The sequence below is a fragment of the Cryptomeria japonica genome, chromosome 6 (assembly GCF_030272615.1).
Source record: "Cryptomeria japonica chromosome 6, Sugi_1.0, whole genome shotgun sequence".
NCBI lineage: Eukaryota > Viridiplantae > Streptophyta > Pinopsida > Cupressales > Cupressaceae > Cryptomeria > Cryptomeria japonica.
The window spans coordinates 565,076,290-565,091,588 of NC_081410.1; positions in this window are offsets into that span (position 1 = coordinate 565,076,290).

The window sequence follows — 15,299 nt, forward strand, 5'->3', positions numbered from 1 at the left end:
TTGGACACCTTGACAAAAAGCATGCTAATGTGGCACCATACTTGATGATGTGGTCTTGAAACCTTAGTTATAAGCAGGGGACTTGCTAAGTAAGCTACTGTAAAAAATTAGGAGTGATTTGAAATTTCCACGTAGGATTTTGAGAAGTGCGAACTTAGGGTGCATGACTACTGATTCCTCTCCCTAGGACCCAAACCTTTTATGTAACAACCATCAGGATGAGAAGAGGAGCTTCACTAGTAGTGAGACTACCAAACATTGGAGATAGACACAACCAAAAGACAAGTAACCAAACAAAAACTAAACAAAATTGTTGAATTAGATGATCAATGATCTTTTGAATATATTTTTTAGTTCATTAGATGAGGAATTTCACTAGTAGTTAGACTACCCAACACTAGAGACAGACACAACCAAAATACCAGCAATTAGACGAAAAACAAATGAAATTATTAAATTAAATGATCAATGATATTTGATTATAACTATAAATTTATATTTTTTTAAATTAAGAATTTAAGGTTTATTTTTTATAATTTTGTAGGCCAATTTATTTAATCAAAATGGAAGTGTTCATCTTATCAAATTTGATTTATAAATAAGAAATAAATAAAAAAGTCTTATTTTTTATTATTTTATTAAAATATGTTGTACTTATTATTGAATAATTTCTTACTAAAATTTTGATGACCATTATTTTGTATGTATATTGTATTAAAAATAAATGAAAGATTTGCTCAAAGCTGACTAAATTATGCATAATGAAAGATAAATAAATTAATAGAATATGCATGACAGTTAATTGTTAATTGTTAAATAATATTGTACTTTTTTTTTAAAGGGGCAAAGATTTTTTCAAAAATCACAGAATTACAAAGAACAGGCCTTAGGCCCACCAAGATAGCAACAAAAACTTAAAGGAACCTAAAAGAACCATCAACACCACCACTACAAAGTCTAGTGACCATAGCATTAGATCCGACCGTCGGATTTCCAATTATAAAACCTTTTCGGAAAGCCCTCAGAAAGATGACATGTCACAAAGTAGGAATTACACGAAAAACTAGGCTTATCCAGAGCCTCGAAGGGCCTCAAAAATGACAATGAAAATGAAAATGAAACAAACATAAAAGGGAAATTGATCCTACACCACTGGGTGCTCTTGCGTCATCCTATCTTCTAGCATTAACCTGTTTAAAGTTTCAAGATAATCAGGAGGTAGACCATCCCTTCCACTAAAATCCCAACCATCAACATGCTTTGAAGCCCACTTGGCCAAACAATTAGCCACTCTATTCCACTCCCTGGGAATATGATAGAAGGAGACAAATTTCAATGTATTATACAGATGTAAAATCTATCTGACCACAGAAGCTAATTGCCAACTCACATCATTCAAATTTTGTTTGTTCAACATGTCCACAACAATTTGAGAATTTTACTCACAAATAATCTTCCTCCATCCTAAAGAACAACCTCTCTCAACATCAATCTTAATAGCTAGGGCCTCCATAAGATTGTTAGAGTGCTACCCAATATAAATAGAGAAGAAAAAAACTGCACAACCATCATCACCTCTATCCATACCTCCAATACCTGCATGTCCAGGATTCCCATGGGAAGAGCCATCTGTATTATTTTTTAAGATTCCCACAGGAGGGGGAATCCTCCTTCCATCTCCACTTATCCACTGCTTTGCATGTCGAGATCTATTTCCAGCAGCACAATCCATTTTAATGTTTTTCAATCACATATTTCTTACAATAACATAATCACCCGAAACAACATTTTCAAACAAATTGCACTTAGCCGAGATTGTCTCCTGAAGCCTATTAACTATCTTCTACCATAGCTAAGGACTCCCTATATGTGAATCACAAAAGACCCTTTGATTCCCTTCCAGCCACAAATTCCAGATAATAAGGGGTGGCCCAATAGCCCAGGCCACTTGAAGAAAAGAGGTCTTTGCTAGGGGTCTACCTAAGCTATCCCAAAAGTCAATTAAGGAGGTAGGACGAAAACAAGCATGGTGCCAAGTCTCCCACCACTTGTGTCAAATCTCCCTTGAGAAAGGGTATATAAAAAATAATGGGACCAGTCTTCCTCATTATGCATACAAAGATAATAGATAGATGGTCCTTGGAAGCCTCTCTTACGAAGATTCTCCTGCGTGAGGCATTTCCTCTTAGCAACCAGCCATAAGAAAAAATTACATTTTGGCCAAGAGAAGCTATTCCAAACCTTCTTCCACCAGGGAACATCCGTCAGGCCATGCAATTTCCTATCAAGCTGAGCATAACCTTCAACAACAAAAAACTTGCCTTTTGGGTTAGGACCCCAAGCCAAAATATCTCTCTCCTTGAGGGAACTACATAACCTACCCTCCAAGATATTAACCAACACCACACGATCTTCATTTGAGCCACCCAAGGGCCATTCAAGAGGATCCTTATAACAAGTCACCTCAACCTGTTCAATGCGCCTAATCTTTTTAAAATTCTCCACCTTAACCCATCTAACATCAGTGAAAATGTTGCAAAGAGGCTGAAGCCGTGGATAACTAGACAGAATAGGAGGATGAGCATCCGAAGGGTCCTGCCAAAAAAGAGCTTTAGAGCCTATATTACAAATCTAGAAAATGCCATCTTTAATGAGTTGGGAACCTTTTTTAAGAGTATCCTAGATATAAGAGCCCCTGCCCACTAAACTAAGATGAGGCACCTCATTATCATTAGCACAGGGAGATACTTGTGGGTTAAAATTTTGGCCCAGTCCTGATCCTGGTTGTTACACCACCTCCAATATAGCTTAGCTGCCAAGGCCTTGCTAACCAAAGCAACAGATCTAAAGCCAAGACCCACAGCATGTCTCGGTCTACAAATAGAGTCCCTGTAGGGTAAAACTGTGGTTTGATTCTTTGGATTAACTTAGGACTAATTTGATGCAAGCACCATCAGTTACACCTAAAAGTGTCAATTCGGGATTCGTAAACTGATGAGAGTTATAGCAGCTATTTGCTCAAGGGATGAAGATAGTGTGTTAAGTGATTATGAATGCATTTCTAATTTACATGCTTATTCCAAGAAAAAATCTAAGGCTCATTCACTAACAAATTAAATCTCACACTTAAAATATTTAAACTTAAGTCACACACTTTCAATCAAGTCTCTTTACTTAAACACCTACCTTATAAACACCAACTTAGAACATTCAACTGTGTTTTTCTTATCAATCTAGGAGTGAAAATAAGATGGTTCTTCTTCCTGTCACAGTAGTGACAGGAAGTGGAATAGTATGTAAGAATACCAGAATAATGAGTCATAGGCTGTTGATTTAAATGTGTATTTGTCCGAGTATCAGAATTCTAAATCACAGCTCATTCAATTAGATCAAACATACATTCGGATGGATATAACTTGATTTCTAAACTGAGATATTTTCCTTATCCTACAATTTCTAATTAGACTTGTGAATTACAAATCGAACAAAAAGATGTCCTGCTGTGTGGATTATTAAATATTTTGCAAACTCACAATTCCTTCAAACAATACTACGTTGAATCTAAAGTAAGCTATTTACATAATCACACAATTATCATTATAAACAATAAACACAAATCACACGAACAAAACGTAAAATTACTCACTTCACACTTATAACGAAGTCACCTGATAACGCGAGTAAGGGGGCCCTGCCTTCTCGGTCACCAAGTGCTGAAACTATCAACGCTTGTTACTTCAAACCATGCATTCGCAATCAGAGAATAATAATTGGAACAACAATGTTTTTCATATATTATCTAGTTATCCTTTTGAACAATCCCATACATATTTATATAACACTACTTACTAATATTGTCTCTAACTGATTACGGGATTGTAACCATGAAACTTGTTTTATACAAAACAAAATGATAGCCATCAACTAATCTAGGGCTGCAGGCCACCAAATCAAAACAATATAACAACTTCAACAAGTCTATGCCATTTCAAGATTATACCGAAACTATCTGTCAAAAATAGATCACTTTCATGTCGTTCTCTCATTCACATGATCCATGCACCAAGCAATTCTTTCTTCCAAGTACCTGTCCACCTATAGATCCCCTGTTATGGCAATTAAACAATTGAGTCAGTAAATAACCACGGTTTTCACTCATAATTTTGGTTTTGACTTTTCTTTCATATTTATTTAATTCCCTCTTTCCTTCCTTATCAAATGGTGACAGGAATGACATGGATACCATAGGGATGACAAATAGTGGCAAATTAAGGGTAAAAGAAATAACACATCCTAGCCTCATCATTCCCCCCAACTAAGGGTTTTGCATGTCCTCATGCAAAAGGAAGAATATAAATACAAACCAGATGAAGGAAGTAGTTTTTGTAGATTGCTGGTAACCTCTTGAACCCAATGTTGTTTCAGTTCCTTTACAAGCTTTTCATGTTCTTTGACCGTTAGACAAGGTTTTGAAGTAGCAACTTTATGTTTTGCCTCTGCCTTGAGTTTACTCAACTCTTTTGCCTATAATTTAACAAAAGCTTGTGCATCTTGTAGCTATTTCTGAAGTGACTAATTCTCTATTTTTAGCTGAGTAATAGAATCCCTCAATGCCCAAATCTCTTCTCTCTGTTTCATCAACAGTCCCTCTTTATCTGTATGCTTCTCCATATAGGTCATGAGAGTAACATTAGTTGAGTCCTGCAGATCTTGGTGATCAAAGTTCTCATGAATGGGATCTTTCTATACACTCTGTATGATTTGGTGAACATTTTCTTCTTGTTCTTCAATTAACCCTTCTTGTCCTCCGGTATCACTTGAATTTCCTTGGTCCTTGCTTATGGACAAGGGTTTAACTAGTAAAGGATTATCATTATTTATTGGATTTTCTTTAAGTATTTCAGTACACCTTTCTGTGGATGTATTAATTCCAGCATCTCTGGGAATTGTTTCTTCCCCCATGGGTTCATTGATCACATTTTCTTCAAACAAATTTTCACTTAATATGTCTTCACCACCATCAGGAGGAATTTCTCCTTCTTGGGTATCTACCAGAGTAGGACTAAGGGGTTCAGACTATTTAGATTGTTTCTCCTTTTTCTGTCGTCGATTGTTGTGTCTCAATTCTTGTTGCATCTTACCCTATTTCTTAATTACTTCTGACAAAACTTGCAAATCCTCGTGAGTGGAGGCTATATGAGCCAGATTCTAGAGCCGATTTTCAGGCTCCGATTGCAGAGCTTCCTCTTATGACCAGAGGATTTTTCAGAAGCTGCCTTATCCTTAGCAGCTGAGCTACAAGTTTGATAGGGGCTTGGTGTAGTAACAGTCTGAGAGTATTTCTTAGCCCATTTTTTAGAAGAATGCTTGGCACGTTTTTCAGAGACCCTTCGTTTTGAAAGACTAGGGGAAACACTAGGGTTTTGTTCTGGCTCTACTTGTTCATCCTCATTCTTGGAAGTATGTTCTTCCTCAACAAGAATATATTCCTCCTTACTCACGGGACTACTTTCTTCTTCATTCATAGAGTTATCACCCCTCTGTTCTTCAACAAAATTTTCCCTATTAGAAGGTTCCTGGTCTGAATCATAACTAACAAAAGAGTCCCAATTACCAGGGGGAGAGAGTTTTTGCAATTCCCTAATAACTAGTAACCTGATGAGCCCATGATGTGCTAAGGCATGACCACGACCTTCTTGAACATTTTGACTCATACGTTGTAGAGATGAGTAAAGAAAATAGGGAACATTAACAAGCATTCCTCTCCGCAAATGTAACAGTAAGCGGAAATGGTGGGCATACACATAAACATACCTGCCTTCACATGTGATATACTGGATGATGAATTTGGCCACATGTTTCCAATGAGCTAAAAGTGAAAGCAATTTAGTGCCTTGGCCCAAGACAACGACAACGGACTCCCCTCTGTCTAAAAACCTTTTCTGAAGCGGCTTAAGAGCCACTACTTTCTTTGAGATTTCAGGAAAATAATTTTCACCACTGATGGGTAACCCTGAAACTTCGGCTATAGAATCCACTGTGATAGAAATAGTTAACCCGTGGACAATGGGTCGGCCTTTGGAAAAATTTTCCGTGAATTCTGGAGCAGTGTGTTCATCATAACCCCGTAGCCTTTTAAAATACACATCCCATCTAGCTTGCTTAAAGACCTTATACGCCTCTGCATTTTTTGGGTCCCTTAATTCATCCATCACTGAAGGCTCATACCGAGGACGTTGTTCTCCTACCATGATTGTAACATAGAGTCCTGTGGAAACCGCCTTCACCCAAACCGCCAACTGTGTAGGAAAATGGTGACGGGGCTATAACAAAGTTTTTTCAAAACTTTACCAAAACCACTGTGTGAGAAATGGTGACAGAAAGTTACAATCACAAGGGTGAGATAAGACGGACAAGACAATGATGACAAGGAAAGGATTTTAAGGGATGACAAAGATATTATGATGATCGAGACACATAGACAACACTGCATCCCCCCAGCTAAGTAGCAGACCCGTCCACGGGGCATGTCACCATAGGGTAGAGGAAAATAAAATAGGAAATTAAATAAATAAACGAAAAAAAAAAACCATTACTGAATACCGAGGCCATTGATGACAAGAGATGGCAAGGAGCACCAAGTACGGAGGATGTGACCGGAAGCTAAAGTGGAGCCAACAGATCGGACGTCAAATGAGAGCAAGTAGCCACAAATCATAAAGAAAGATGGCATCTGCGGGAGAAATAAAGAGAGGCACGACCCAACACGTGGAGGATGGGAAACGTGCCCAAGGAAGACACTAGGCCAACATGACACGGACGTGGACGGGGAAAGAAGGACTTCCTGCCAGAAAAATGAGAGGAAGAAGAGAGGACGTTCCTGGCCAAAAAATGACAGGAAGGCGTAGGAGTCCAAGTCTGAGTGGACATTTGTATTTGTATTTTTATTTATTTTATTTTTTATTTTTTATTTTTTGTTCTTTGACAATAAACCGTTGGAGACCTGATTTTCAATCTATCACTGCCTAGGGGCGTCGGAAAACCGATCTTCACCCCTAAGATTATTTAGCAGTGGACAGCTGCCAGGAAGCCAATTTTCAGCTGCCAACTGGCCAATAGTGCCCATAGGTCTTCACTATTGGATCTCTTTTTTTTTTTTCTTTTATAATCTTTTTATTCAATGTTTAAAGAGGCCAAAGGGAACCATAGTGAGTTCCTTAGCCACATCAAGAAAGAAGGCTTCCATTGAAAGAGGTTTCTGATACAGCTTCAAGCGGTGACCATTAACAAGGAGCTTGCGCCATTCAGAATCTACAATGCAGAGTTGGATAGCACCGTTATAATATACATGCTCAACTTCGTAAGGTCCTAGCCATCTTGTATGAAACTTGCCTTTGAAATCCTAAAATCGGGAGTCACACAAGAGCGCCCAATCCCCAGGTTGAAAGGATCATTGGTGAATATGTCGATCATGCCACAAAGCCCGCTGCTTCTGGATGACCTCTGTGTGAAAGAGAGCATCCTAACGGAGCTCATCTAAAGAGTGTAGTTGGGCAATGTGGTCCTTCTGGGCATCAGAGAGACTTAGGTCGAGTTACAATGCAGTCCACAGAGTCTTAATCTCAAACTTGATCAGAAGAACTGCCTTCTTACCATAAACAAGTTTGTAAGGGGTCAGACCAGTAGTGGTCTTCCACGTCATGTGGTAGGCCCATACAGCTTGAGGAAGCCACATAGCCCAATCATGCTTATGAAGAGCAACCGTCTTGGTAAGAATGTTCTCTATCTCTCTGTTGGTGACTTCAACTTGTCCATTAGCTTGGGGATGGTGAGGAGTGGACTTCTGGTGATGGATCTCATATTCTTTGACTAGAGCAGCAATAAGTTCTGAAGTAAACTGGGGTCCTAGATCTGTAGTGATTTCTCGAGGAACACCAAAGCGAGTGAAAATTTCTAAATATAGAAAGTTAGCCACTTTAGTGTCTCATGCATGTTTGAGTGCAATGACTTCAACCCATTTGGTGACATAATCTGTGCGAACAAGAATATATTCTTTGTTCCGAGAAGGTGGATTGATAGGACCTACGAAATCAAGGCCCCACTTCTCGAAGGGTTCCAGAGATAGCTGAGGGTGTAACAACATCTCATCAGAGCATGTAGGATGACCCATCCACTAGCGCTGATCACAATGATGAACATACCGCTTACAATCCTTATGAATTGTAGGCCAATAATACCCAGCAATGAAAATCTTCTGAGAAGCAAAGTGTCCTCCACATGGTTCAATATGACAAGCTCAAAGAATGTCAAAGACATCCTCCTCAGGTACACATCTGCGCATGATGTTGTCAATGCTAGTACAAAAGAGGAGACCATTAATCCAAGTATATTGTCCACTAAGGCCCACCAACTTCCGACGTTCACGACGTGAGAAGTGAGGAGGAAACTTGCATGTGACCAAGTAGTTGGCAATATCAGCAAACCAGGGACTCTTTGCAGAGATAGAAAAGAGGTGTTGATCTAGAAAGGTGTCATCAAGTAGAGTTGGTTCATTGTCCGACAGTTGCAACCTGGATAGGAAATCTGCAACCACATTTTCTCAACCAGGCTTATAAAGTATAGTGGCATCAAATTCTTGTAATAAAAGAAACCACCTAATGACTCTGCCAGTGACTATTGGCTTATTCATTAGAAAGTGAATTGCCGAGTGGTCTGTGTGAACAAACACTTTATATCTAGTAATATAATGATGAAATTTATTAATAGCATAAACAACAGCTAAAAATTCCTTTTCGGTTACCGTATAATTTACCTCTGCACCGGTGAAATTCTTGCTGATGTAGTAAATAGAATAAAGAGATTGTCTTCTTTTTGTCCAAGCACTGCACCCATAGAAGAGTCAGAGGCATCGGTATGGATGTGGAATGGCAATTCCCAATTTGGACCCCTAAGGACTAGGGTGGTCACAAGCTTGGTTTTAATAGTTTCAAAAGCCTCCTGACACTCAAGCGTCCAAGAAAAGAAAACATCTTTAGCTAAAAGAGCAAACAAAGGAGAGGCAATCTTGCTAAAATTTTGAATAAATCATCGGTAATACCCAGCATGGCCAAGAAAGCTCCTAACATCTTTTGGATTGGATGGTGTAGGTAGGTCCTGAATTATCTGGACCTTTTTAGGATCAACTTTAATGCATTTGGAAGAAATGAAATGTCCTAACACAACGCCCTTAGTCATAAGGATGTGACACTTTTCATGACTTAAAGATAGATTAGTATCTATACATCTTTTAAGCACTTTCTCTAAGTTTGCTTTTGCCTCTTCATAAGTATTGCCATGAATTGTAAAGTCATCCATATAAACTTCTACACAATCATTCACAAGGTCAGCAAAAATACTTAGCACAACCCACTGAAAGGTAGCTGGGGCATTACATAATTCAAATGGCAACACATTGTAGGCAAATGTCCCCTAGGGACAAGTGAAGGTGGTCTTATCCTGGTCTTTAGGTGCTATTCAAATCTGATTATATCCATTTAATCCATCCAAGAATGAGAAGAATTGTTTCCCTGCAAGAGTGTCCAAAACTTGATCAATAAATGGTAATGGAAAATGGTCCTTTTTAGTTGCTTTATTTAAAGCTTTGTAATCGACACAAATATGCCACTTACCATTTTTCTTTGGTACCACTACTAGAGGAGATACCCACCTGCTATCTGAAATAGGATAGATGAAACCAACATTTAACAATTTCTGTAGCTCGTCCTTGACTATGTCCCACAAAACAGGGTTAAGTCTTCATTGTGGTTATCTGATAGGATGACTCCCTTCTTCAATGTAAATGTGATGTGTGCAAGTGTTAGGATGGATACCATGCATATCTTGGTACTCCCAAGCAAATGCGGCTTTATTGCTCCTAAGCATGGTAATAAGGTCCTTAATCTATTCTAGGCTTAACTGTGGATTAATATTAAGGGTGCAACCCAGTAAAATCTTCATAGGTTGCGACTGTATAGGGGAATCCAGAGCTAACACTTGTGATGAATCATGACTTTCTAAAGATAGTAATGGACTATACAAACACTGATGAGGCAACAACTAGTGTAATATGAAAAAGTGACGAATAGACTGAGAACCACCTACTAGAGGGAAACTGCCAAAAGGACAAATAGTAGTTATTTGCAAAGGAAGAACCAAGTTGTCCAAAATGTCATTTGACCCATACCTATTTTGAAGAAAATTAACAAGAAGATTATCCTCTGTGGGTTCTTCAAAATCATATGCTTGTTCAATAGTTAGGACCGGTAAGGAATCTTCCAAGTCACTATCAATCCAAGTAGGATCTTCCATTTCTAGTAGGGGTTGAGCAGGTGGATACAATGTTATTTGGTTAGTTTGTTCTCCATTAGAGATAACCATATTACCTGACTGACAATTGATAAAAGCATTGGCAACAACTAGCCAAGGTCATCCTAAGATTAAGGGATATCCCCCCAGCTTAACTTTTGGCTGCAAGATCATAAAGTCAGTTGGAAAATCCCATGAATCAATAGAAAGGACCACATCTTCAATAACCCCTTTAGGCTTGACCAGTGAACGATCAGCCATCTGGAGAACTGTAGGTGTGGGCCTAAGTCCTTCAAGGGATAATTTTGTTTTGGTCTCATTAGTCATTACATTAATTGCAGCACCCAAATCCATAAGTGTATTAGGAATAGTAATCTTACCAATGCTTACCTGGATTACTGGGCTTTTGGGATCTGCATATTTGGGTATTGTCAAATTTCCAAGCATAAGATCCGCCAATTGCCCAATAACTTGAATAGTTTTTGGATCTTCTTTCTTCTTTTGCCTTCGTGTACATAACTCTTGAACTATTTTATTATACACCAGAATATCCTTGATAGCCTGCAACAAAGGAATCTTAATGTTAACATTGCAAAGCTCATTAATGAGATCGAATTCAGTTTGTGTAGGTTCCTTTTGTATAGGTTTAGAAAGCAACCAGTTAGGAAATGGAGGTTCTTTTTCATACTCCGCTTCAGGTTCTTCATTTATTTATGTGATTGTGGGACCTTGGAGGGCCTTTCCCGACCTCAATTGTACTCCTTCTAGTTCTAGTGTATAACTGGATAAGTGGGATAACCTGGCACCTCATTATTATACATGGGTTGGGATGGTTTATTATTAGGATTGGGATTTGGTTGAGTGGGCATTGATGTTGGCTTTGGTGGTTGTGGTGGGTTAGGTAGCAGATTAGAGGAGGATGATGGAATAGGTGGAAGGAATTTTTGTGGTTGTTGATAAGGATTTATTAAAGGTGGAGGTGGAAATTGAGTTTGAGGTGGATAGGGTTGGGGGTATGGTTGTGGATATGATGTAGGTGGTGGCACATGTGGCCTCCATGCCTGTTGCCACGGTTGTGTTCCGAACTGGTAATTTTGGGACCCCTGAGGATAGGATGAAGGATGTTGCTAGCCCCCATACCATGTATTTGAATTGGGAAAGGTTTGACTTTGACTAGGAAAATACTCATTAGGGAAACCTGGTTGCATTGCTCTTGGCGGAAAAAGGACGTCGTGGGGCCATAAAATATATAGGTTCCTCAGCATATTCCATACTAGCTAGTCCTTCTAGAAGAGGTCTTAAGGTAGATTGCTTACTTGCCTCCTCTAGGGATGAAATATTCATTCTATTATATGGACAATCCTCAGGACCATGCTTTTTACAGCATGTAGGACAATATACTGCTAAAGCCTTTTCTACTTCTTCCTGTTTCCTACAGGTATACAAAGTGTCTATCTATTTTCCCATATGATTTAATAAATTGGTTTTAAGATCCTCAAGTAGATTACCTATTTTGCGTTTTGAAATACCTGATACTCCTCCTGAAGTAGGCAACCTACTGGAGTGACTCCTTAGGGGACATTGAGACCTAGAGTAATTCCTGCAAATTTCAATAATATCATCAAAACTCAATTTTGAAATATTTCCTTTACCCATTAAATTTAAAGAATCCATAGTCTCATCCCTTATTCCTCTAAGAAATAACATTTTAGTAGTGTCAGAAGTGAGTCCTGGCTGTCTTGATCATTGAAGACTGAATATGAAATGTTCCAGGTAATCTTCCATGGATTCATCCTCCTTTTGGTTCATGCGAAAGACTTCATCCCACATGTCTTTGGTTTTGTAGTAATCTTGATATTTGTCCATAAACAACTGTTTCATCTCATCCCAAGTTTGGATGTTTCGCAGGCTCATAAACCATCACAATATTGCATCCTTGAGTGTAGCTGGAAATAGTTTAAGCTTTTGAGCATCATGCTTGTAATCATAGTTGTTACACAGGACTTCAAATTCAAACAAAAATATATCAAGATCTTCAACAAATAAACCATGGAAAATAGGTAATGCAGAATGAGGAATGTTTTTCATGGGGGTGTCCTCATCCAGGTGTTCAATGGGGAACTTGAAAGCAATAGGTTCATTGTTTACTAATGCCCTTTCATTATTATTATCTTGGTTTTGACCTCTCAAGTGTCCACCTAAGTTTTCCCCATTATTATTAGCATCACCCATGATGTCTATTGCACAAGGAGTATAAACAACTATAGTTGGCTTGGTATTTATCAAAGATGAACCTGCTCTTAAGTCGTAGGACTCGTTGAACTGTTTGGCAACCCTTTGATATGCTTCCTCTAAGGACTCTAGAGATTTCTCCAGTGGAGCCTCTACAAGAGTAGACTCAATGATGCATTTTTCTAGATCGGGTTCACTAGACGTGTCTTTCAATGGACCATCAACTTCTTTATTGTCTTTGACTTCCCCTTTCGGTTGTATTTCTTGTTGCTAGTTCTCTTTTTGTATTTGTTTCCCTTTGAAAGATGTTTGAGGACTCAAAGGTTTGGACTTACTTTTTGATTTTTCTGAAGTTGACTCTTGCTTCTTAACAAATCTACCCTTACTATCTCTAGCTCTATTCATGCACCTAGATGAATTACTACAATGCAAACCTAAGGTACTAGCTCAAGCAAGGCAAAAAATTGTTCAAGCTTTCACTAAGGCACACTATTCCTATCTTAACTTACTATGGCTTCACGCCTTTAATACCTCTCCCCAATAGCGGTGCCAAAAATGTAGGGTAAAACTATGGCCTGATTCTTTGGATTAACTTAGGACTAATTTGATGCAAGCACCCTCAGTTACACCTAAAAGTGTCAATCCGGGATTCATAAACTGATGAGAGGTATAGCAGCTATTTGCTCAAGGGATGAAGATAGTATGTTAAGTGGTTATGAATGCATTTCTAATTTACATGCTTATTCCAAGAAAAAATCTAAGGCTCATTCACTAACAAATTAAATCTCACACTTAAAATATTTAAACTTAAGTCACACACTTTCAATCAAGTCTCTTTACTTAAACACCTACCTTATAAACACCAACTTAGAACATTCAACTGTGTTTTTCTTATCAATCTAGGAGTGAAAATAAGATGGTTCTGCTTCCTGTCACAGTAGTGATAGGAAGTGGAACAGTATGTAAGAATACCAGAATTATGAGTCATAGCCTATTGATTTAAATGTGTATTTGTCCAAGTATCAGAATTCTAATCACAACTCATTCAATTAGATCAAACATAAGTTCGGATGGATATAACTTGATTTCTAAACTGAGATATTTTCCTTATCCTACAATTTTTTATTAGACTTGTGAATTACAAATCGAACAAAAAGATGTCCTGTTGTGTGGATTATTAAATATTCTGCAAACTCACAATTCCTTCAAACAATACTACTTTGAATCTAAACTACATTGTTTACAGAATCACATAATTATCATTATAAACAATAAACACAAATCACGCGAACAAAACATAAAATTACTCACTTCACACTTATAATGAAGTCACCTAATAACGCGAGTAAGGGGGCCCTGCCTTCTCGGTCACCAAGTGCTGAAACTATCAATGCTTGTTACTTCAAACCATGCATTCGCAATCAGAGAATAATATTTGGAACAACAATGTTTTTCATATATTATCTAGTTATCCTTTTGAACAATCCCATACATATTTATATAACACTGCTTACTAATATTGTCTCTAACTGATTATGGGATTGTAACCATGAAACTTGTTTTATACAAAACAAAATGATAGCCATCAACTAATCTAGGGCTGCAGGCCACCGAATCAAAACAATATAACAACTTCAACAAGTCTATCCCATTTCAAGATTATACCGAAGCTATCTGTCAAAAATAGATCACTTTCATGTCGTTCTCTCATTCACATGATCCATGCGCCAAGCAATCCTTTCTTCCAAGTACCTATCCACCTATAGATCCCCTGTTATGGAAATTAAACAATTGAGTCAATATATAACCACGGTTTTCGCTCATAATTTTGGTTTTGACTTTTCTTTCATATTTATTGAATTCCCTCTTTCCTTCCTTACCAAATGGTGATAGGAATGACATGGATACCATAGGGATGACAAATAGTGGCAAATTAAGGGTAAAAGAAATAACACATCCTAGCCGCATCAGTCCCATTGAACTAAACTCCACTTAGAAGAAAGAAAACTACCAGACCAAAGAAATTGACGGGAAAGAGCATCGAACTCTCTCACAAAGCTGGAGGGGGGAGCCTACACAAAACACCTAGAAATGGGAAGTGCTTGCACCACAGTCTTTAGAATAATCACTCTTCCAACAAAGGATAACCACTTGTAAGTCCAATGATTAACCTTGCAACAAAATTTATCCAAAATTCCTTGCCAAAAATCTCCACGCCGAACCCCCAAATCTAAAGGAATCCCGAGGTACAACAAAGGAAGGGACCTCATCTAAAATCTAAGGATCCTGGAAATCCTATTTTGAATAAGCTGAGGGGTATTAAAGAAATATATGGATGGTTTATTTTCATTAATTTTTTGACTTGAGGCTTTGCAATAGATATCAAAAACTCTCCTGAAATTCACTACCTCATTGATTCTGGCCCTGCCCATCAAACCCATGTCATCCATAAACTGAAGATGAGAGTAGGGAGGTAGAGCATTACTCCAACTCCAGCCCTGAATAAGACCACATCTCAGTTGGGAAGTGAGAAATCTGCCAAGACCTTTAGCCATGAGAATAAATAAATAGGGAGATAAAGGGTCCCCTTGTTGAAGCCCTTGCGGAGCGCTAAACAATTCTGAGGGTTCCCCATTAATAAGAACTGAGAAAGAGGTAGAAGTCACACAAATAAGAACCTAATTCACCCACTCTTCTCCAAAACCAAAAGCCAAAAGGATTTT